Source organism: Catharus ustulatus, chromosome 3 (genome assembly GCF_009819885.2).
Source record: "Catharus ustulatus isolate bCatUst1 chromosome 3, bCatUst1.pri.v2, whole genome shotgun sequence".
In the NCBI taxonomy this organism is placed as follows: domain Eukaryota; kingdom Metazoa; phylum Chordata; class Aves; order Passeriformes; family Turdidae; genus Catharus; species Catharus ustulatus.
The window spans coordinates 7,979,525-7,987,130 of record NC_046223.1 but is presented as its reverse complement, the minus strand read 5'-3'; positions in this window follow the sequence as shown (position 1 = coordinate 7,987,130).

Below are 7,606 nucleotides of genomic sequence, written 5' to 3'. Positions count from 1 at the left end.
TGGGAATTTTGGAAAAACTGGGGAAAGGTTGGGATTTTTGGTGAGTATGGGGTATGAGGTACTGCACCCCCTTGGGCAGTGGCTGCCCCTGGTGGACAGAATCAGGTACTGCAGTGCGACATCCCGTTGACGTGCTAAACCCTGGTGGACACAGCCCTAGACTGCGCCCCACCCACTGCTGAGCACTGCAACCCCTTCTTGGACACAATCTGGTACTGCAGCTTTCCGTCTCCTGGCAGTGCTTCCCCCGTGGTCAATATAACCCATACTGCAACCCTTCATTTGCCATGCACTGCTGCCCCCTCGTGGACACAACCCGGTACTGCAGCCTCCTGTCCCCTGGCAGTGCTTGCCCCTTGGTGGACACAGTGCTGTTCTGCAGCCCACCCCAGTAGTTCTGCCCCCTTGTGGACACAGCAGGGTACTGCAGCTGCCCTTCTCCCACTCAGCAGTCCTCCATCTTTGTGGACAAACCCGGAACTCTGCCCTTCCCCCCCCAGCCCCCCAGCAGTACCTGCTCTTTTGAAGATACGACACAGTAGTACGACCCCCAACACCATTACCCCTTGAGCAGTGCAACCTTCTTCTTGACACCACCCAGCTCAATCCATCCCAGTAGTGCTATCCCCGTGTGGAGACAACCTGCTATCACAACCGATCACCAGTAGAGGTGTCCCTTAGTGGACACAACTCAGTACTGCGCTCACCCATCATCCCCACCCCCAAGCAGTGCTTCCCCCTGGTGGACAGAACGCAATACTGCAGCCGCTCATTCTTTGCATAGTGCTGCCCCATGTTGGACAAAACCCAGTACTGCCCCCTTGTACTGCAGCCAAACATCCCCCGGCCATGCTACATTCTGGTGAACACAACTCGGTCCTTCACCTTCCTCATTCCTGGGCAGTGCTACCCCTTCGTGGACACAATCCTTGACTGTGCCCCCCTCTCCCACACCCGAGTAATGCTGCCCCCTCGGGGACACAACCTGGTACTGCAGCCTCCCATCTTTAGGCACTGCTGCTACCTGGTGGACACAACTGGTACTGCAACCCTTCACTCACTGGGCAGTGCTGCCGCCTCATGGACAAAACCTCGTGTTGCAGTCCACCAACTCCCTGGGTGGTTCTGCCTCCTTCTGGACACAGCGGTTACTGCAGTCCTCCATCTCTCTTGGCAGTGTTCCACTCTTATGGCCGGAACCCGGTACTGCAGACCCCCATGCCCCAGCAGTTCTGCCCCCTGGTGGACACAACCGGTACTGTACCCTCTTTGGTAGTGCGGCCCCCTGGTGGACATAACCCAGGACTGCAGACCCGCATGTCCCAGCAGTGCTGCTCCCTGGTGGATACAGCTCTATAATGCATCCCGCCCACTGCCGAGCACTGCTGCCCCCTCATTGACACAACCTGGTACTCCAGCCTCCCATCCCCTGGCAGTGCTGCCCCTGGGTAAACACAAATGGTACTGCAACCCTTCACATGCCAGGAAATGCTGCCTCCTCTTGGACACAACCTGGTACTGCAGCATCCCATCCCCTGGCAGTGCTTGGGTCTTAGTTGCCACAACCAATACTGCACTCCTTCACTTTCCGTGCACTGCTGTCCCCTTGTGGACACAATGCGGTTCTGCAGCCCACCCCAGTAGTTCTGCCCCCTTGTGGACACAGCAGGGTACTGCAGCCGCTCATCAGTCCTTCGCCTTTGTGGACAAACCTGGCAGTCTGCCTTTCCCCTCCGCCCCCCCAGCAGTTCCTGCCCTTTTGAAGATATGACACAGTACTATAACCCCCAACACCATTACCCCTTGAGTAGTACAACCTTCTTGACATCACACAGCCCAACCCACCCCAGTAGTGCTTCCCCCGTGTGGAGACAACCTGCTATCACAACCGAGTACCAGTAGAACCGTCCCTTAGTGGACACAACTCAGTACTGCGCCCACCCATCGTCTTCACCCCCCAAGCCGTGTTGCCTCCTGGTGGACAGAACTAGATACTGCAGCCTCTCATTCTTTTGACTGTGCTACCCTATGAGGACATGCAGCTACTGGATTGTGCACACCAGGGTGCAGTACTTCCCAGAGAGAGTGTGTGAGGGGAGAGGGGTTTCAGTATCGGGTTGTGTCTAATTAGGGGCAGTACTGCTCGGCAAGTGAAGGGCTGTGGGGGGGGGGGGGGGGTGGGGCACAGTACCAATCTGTGTCCACTAGGGGGTAGCACTAGCCAAGGGGTGGGCTGCAGAGCCTGGTCATTTCCACATGAGGGAAGCATTTCTGGTGGGGGTGCGGTGGGATGCACGTCTAGGTGGTGTCAAGAAGAAGGTTGGACTGCTCAAGGGGTAGCCATGTTGGCAGTTGCAGCACTGTGTTGCATCTGCAGATTGCAGGGTTTGTCACCGAGAAGGTAGGGCTGCTGAGCAGGGCAGGGTTTGCTGCATTACCATGCTGTGTCCACAACAGGGTAGAACTACTGAGGTTGGGCTGCAACACTGCGTTGTGTCCACGAGGGGGCAGCACCACCTGGCATGTGAAGGGTTTCAGTACCATTTGCATCTACCTGGGGGCAGCACTGGCGGGGGATGGGAGGCTAGAGTACTGGGTTGTTTCCAGGAGGGGGCCAGCAGTGCTCGGCAATGGACGGGGCGCAGTATAGGGCTGTATCCACCAGGGAGCAGCACTGCTGGGAGATGGGGGTCTGCAGTACCAACTTCCGGCCACAAGGGTGGAGCACTGCCAAGAGAGATGAAGGGTTGCAGTAGTGGCTGTGTCCAGATGGGGGCAGAACGTCCCATAAGGGTGGTGGTGTCCAGCAGGTAGCAGAACTGCCCGGATGCTGGGAAGCTGCAATGCCGGATTGTGTAAACCAAGGTGCAGCACTGTTCTAGAGGCGGATGCACACTACCAGTTGTGTCCACCGAAGAGTAGCAAAACCCATTGTGTCACAGTACCGGGTTGTGTCTACCAGAAAGCAGAACTCCCAGGCTGTCGCCGTACTGGTTGTGTCCAGAAGGCGGCAGAACTGCACGGGGAGTTGGGGGACTGCAGCATTGGGTTTTGTCCATGAGGGGGCAGCACTGCCTGGTGAGTGAAGGGTTGCAATACCAGTTGTGTCCACCAGAGGGCAGCACTGCCTAGGGATGGGAGGTTGCAGTATCAGGTGGTGTCCCCGAGGGGGGAGCATTGCTCGGGTGTGGGAGACGGTGGGCACAGTCAAGGGTTGTTTCCACGAGAGGGTAGCACTGCCCAGGAATGAGGATACTGCAGCCCAACCACAAGAGTTCTACCTCCTCGTGGACAAAACCTGTACTGCAACCCGTATCCCTTGGCTGTGCTGCCCTTTGGTAGACCCAACCGACTACTGCGTTGACGGCAGTGTAAAAGAAGGGACAGGGTCTTCATGATTTGCACGGAGTCATGAAGCCGTTTATTGATCCACAAAGCAAAGTTTATATACTTTTTCTATTGTTACTAAAAATAGCACACCAATAATATTTGTGTAACTAAGGTATATTACTTACTTGTAACTAGATAACATTGCTCAATCTAGGCCTCGTCTAAGCTAGCCAGGTAGATACAATATTTCCCTCAAATCCCCATAGAAACTACAGGCTAAGCACTCTGCACCAAGCACCTTCTTATCTTTTGCATTCCTTCTCCAAAATCCCATTTTCTTCTGCCAAGGCTTGGGCCTACTCACTCTTGCCAAGGTTTCTGGCCTACTATGGCTAACAGATCGACATTGGTAGTGACACGCTGAGCAGCACTAGCAGTTCTGCTCTCTAGTTGTATTCCCACATTGCGTCATCCCCCCTCACGGGATGTGGAACCTTCTTGTGGACAAAATCCTGGTGGACACAACGCTGTAGTGCACCCCCACACTCCCCGTTTAGTGCTGCCTCCTATTGGACATAACCCAATACTGCAGAACACCCCTTCAATAGTGCTGCCCCCTAGTGAATACAGCACGGTACTGCGCCAAGCTCCCCACGCCTTCATTTCCTGAGCAGTGCTGCCCCCTACTGGACACAACCCGATAACTCAGCTCACACCCCCCTCCCCCCCCCACAATCGCTGGGAAGAGCTGCACCCTGGTGTGCCCAATCCAGTTGCTGCATGTGCCCATCTATTCCCACCTGATCCCCAATTTGCTGTAGTGTGCCTGAGCATGGCCAAGTGTGCCTGTGTAGGCATGAGTGGGCACGATTTTGACTGAGCATACCAAGTGTTCCTGATTGTGCCCGAGTGCTCCTGAATATGTGTGAGTGTTGTCGAGTGTTCCCAAGTGTACCTGAGTTTGTCTGTGTGTGAGTGTGCCCGAAATTTCTTGAATGTGTGTGTGTTGTCGAGTGTGCCTGAGTGTATTTGAGTCTGTACGAGAGTTCCCTAGTGTGCCTGAGTGAGCCACAGTATGCTCGAGTGCATCTGAGTGGGTCTGATTTTGCACGAGTCAGTCTGAGTGTGTTTGAATGTGTCTGAGTGTTTCCCAATGTGTGTGAGTGTTGTCAAGTGTGCCCGAGAGTTTCAGACTGTACCCGAGGTTTTATGAGTGTGCCCGAGTGTTGCCAGATTTATGTGAGTGTTACGGAAAATTCCCTTTAGAATTTGATGATGCCTCTGAATGTGTGACTATGTCTGAGAGCGCCTGAGTTCGTACAAATGTGCCCGAGTGTATTTGAGTGTTCCCAAGTGTTTGCGCATTTGCCCAACATTGTCTGAATTTGGTGGAGTGTGATTGAACGTGTCTGACTCTGCCCGAGTTTGTCTGAGTGTCTTTGAGTTTGTCTGAGTGTGCCCGAGGGCTCCCTAGTGTGTTGGAGTGCTCCTCAGTATGCTTTAGTGTATCTGAGTGTGTCTGATTTCCCCCGAGTGCATCTGAGTGTGTGTTAATGTGCCCGAGTGTTCCCGAATACGTGTGAGTGTTCTTGAGTGTGTCTGAGTGTATTTGAGAAGACCACTCACCTCTGACAGATTGAAAACATGCCAGGATACAATGGGCAAAGAATGAAGCAGCTGAGCATGAGGCTGGGGTGCCAGTACACTGCTCAAACAAACCTGTTGCTCTGCAGGGTCTTTTTTGCCTCTTTTCTGGTGTGTTTTCACTGTACCACTAACACACTTTCAAGAAGTTTTGGGCACACTCGCACACAGTTGGACAAACTCAGGTACACTCGGGAACACTTGACAACACTCACACATATTTGGGAACACTCGGGCACAATCAGGAACACTTGGCATGCTCAGTCCACTCATGCCTACACAGGCACACTTGGCCATGCTCAGGCACACTACAGCAAATTTGGGATCAGGTGGGAACAGACGGGCACATGCAGCAACTGGATTGGGCACACCAGGATGCAGCTCTTCCCAGAGAGTGGGTGGATGGGTGGGGGGGTGGGTTGCGATATCGGGTTATGTCTAATAGGGGGCAGCACAGCTTGGGAAGTGAAAAAGTGGGTAGATGGTGCATATGGGAGCAGTACTATTGAAGGGGTGTTCTGCAGTATTGGGTTATGTCCAATAGGAGGCAGCACTAAACAGGGAGTGTGGGGGTGCACTACAGCGTTGTGTCCACCACGATACAACACTGCCTGGGAGTGAGGGGAGGAGCAGTACTGGGTTTTGTCCAACATGGGGCAGCACAGCACAAGGAATGAGGCGCTGCAGTATCGGATTTTGTCCACCAGGAGGCAACACTGCTGGAGGATGAAGGTCTGCCGTGCTCGATTGTGCCCACCAGGGGATAGCACTGCCTGGCAGATGAGGGGTTGCACTACCGGTTGTGTCCACCAGGGGACAACATGGCCATGTGATGGGGGACTGCAGTACCAGGTTTTGTCCACAAGAAGACTGTACATCCTGTGAGGGGGGCATGACACCATAGTGGGTTGGTTCTACCAAAGGGTAGTGCGGCCAAGGGATACAGGCTGCAGTACCAGGTTTTATCCACAAGGGGGTAGAACTCTCGCGGCTGGGCTGCGGTAGTGGGTTGTGTCCAATAGGGGGCAGCACTGCTCGGGAAGTGAAGGGGTGAGGAGGTGGGTGCAGTAGTGTGCTGCGTACACTAGGGGGAAGCACTATTCAAAGGGTGCTCTTCAGTACTGCTTTTGTGCACCAGGGGGCAGCACTGATGGGGATTGAGGGGGCTGCAATACCGGTTCTGTCCACCAGGAGTCTCCACTTCCCTGGAAGAGAAGGGCTGCCGTATGGGTTTGTGACCACCAGGCAGCAGTACTGCCCCCATGGTGGGGAAGGGGGTGGGGGCACAATACAGGTTGTGTCCACCAGCGGGCAGCACTGCCAAGGGGTGGGGGGGGCTGCAGTACCAGGATGTGTCCACGAGGGAAAAACACCCCCCAGGAATGAGGAAGGCGCAGAACCAGGTGGTGTCCACGCAGGGATAATACTGACCACGGTGGCGAGATACCGATTCTGTCCACGAGGCGGAAGCACAGTCCAGGAATCCGGGGGGACCCAGTCCCCGGTTAAGTCCAGCATAGCGCAGCAATGCCCATGCGGGCACGGTATCAGTTGTGTCCACCAGGGGGCAGCACAGCCCGGGAATGAGGAAGGCACAGGACCGAGTTGTGTCCACCAGGGAGCTGCACTTCCTGGCAAGTGAAAGACCTGAGTTTGATCGAATGTTCCTGGGTGTATCTGAGTGTGCCTGAGTGTGTATGAATATGCCCGCATGTGGCCGAGTATGCCTGTGTGTGGACGAGTTTACCCAACTTTGTCTGAGTGTGCAAAGTGTGCCTGGGTGTGCACATGTGTTCTCGAGTGTGCATGAGGGTGTCCCAGTTTTCCCAAATATGTGTGTGTTGTTGAGTGTGCCCGAGTGTGTGAGAGTGTGCCTGAGATTGCCTGAGTTTGGTGGAATGTGCCAAAGTGTGTCTCCATGTGCCAGAGCGTGTCCGTATATTCCCGAGAGTGCCCGAGTACTTCCACTTGAGTGTTTCCAGCTGTGCCCAGCAAAACCTTGAACGACCTTGAAGTTCTTCAATATCTCCTTGAATTACAAACGACAAAAAGTGACACCGCAGAGAAGCGGGTGTGGGAGTGAAGTTCTCCTGACTCTATTCTTTGTGCGAGATGTTATTGAGAAGATTACCTTTTCAATTCAGTTGACCAGAGAAGAAGAACCCAGGGCTATGTAGCTCTTACAGTGAATATGCATAATGCGGAGAGGTTTTGGCAGAAGCAAAACTTAGGAGCGTTTCACAGCCACCAGAGTCTTTGCTGTGCGAAAAGCAGAAGACCATTCACTTCTTGGGAGAATGAAAGCGCACTGGGATATAATGTCCGAAGAACGGAGCAGCAAAGCACAAGGTTGGTGTGCACAGCGTACTGGTTGTAAGTGGCAAATGGTAGGGAGCATTTCCACAGGAGTTAGCTTTGCTGCTTCTTATTCCTCTTCCAGCCTTCTGTGGAAAACTGCGCCTACAGTTAGACGCTGAGATGCTGAGAACACATTTGTAGGTGGCCTGGAGAAGAAGTCACAATGACTTGGAGTGTTTGATACTCAGACAAAGCAAAAGGTCCTGCCCGGCCATGGCATTCAGCTTCACCACGTCTCAGCACGACTACTATAGAAAAAGACTGTGTGATGTGC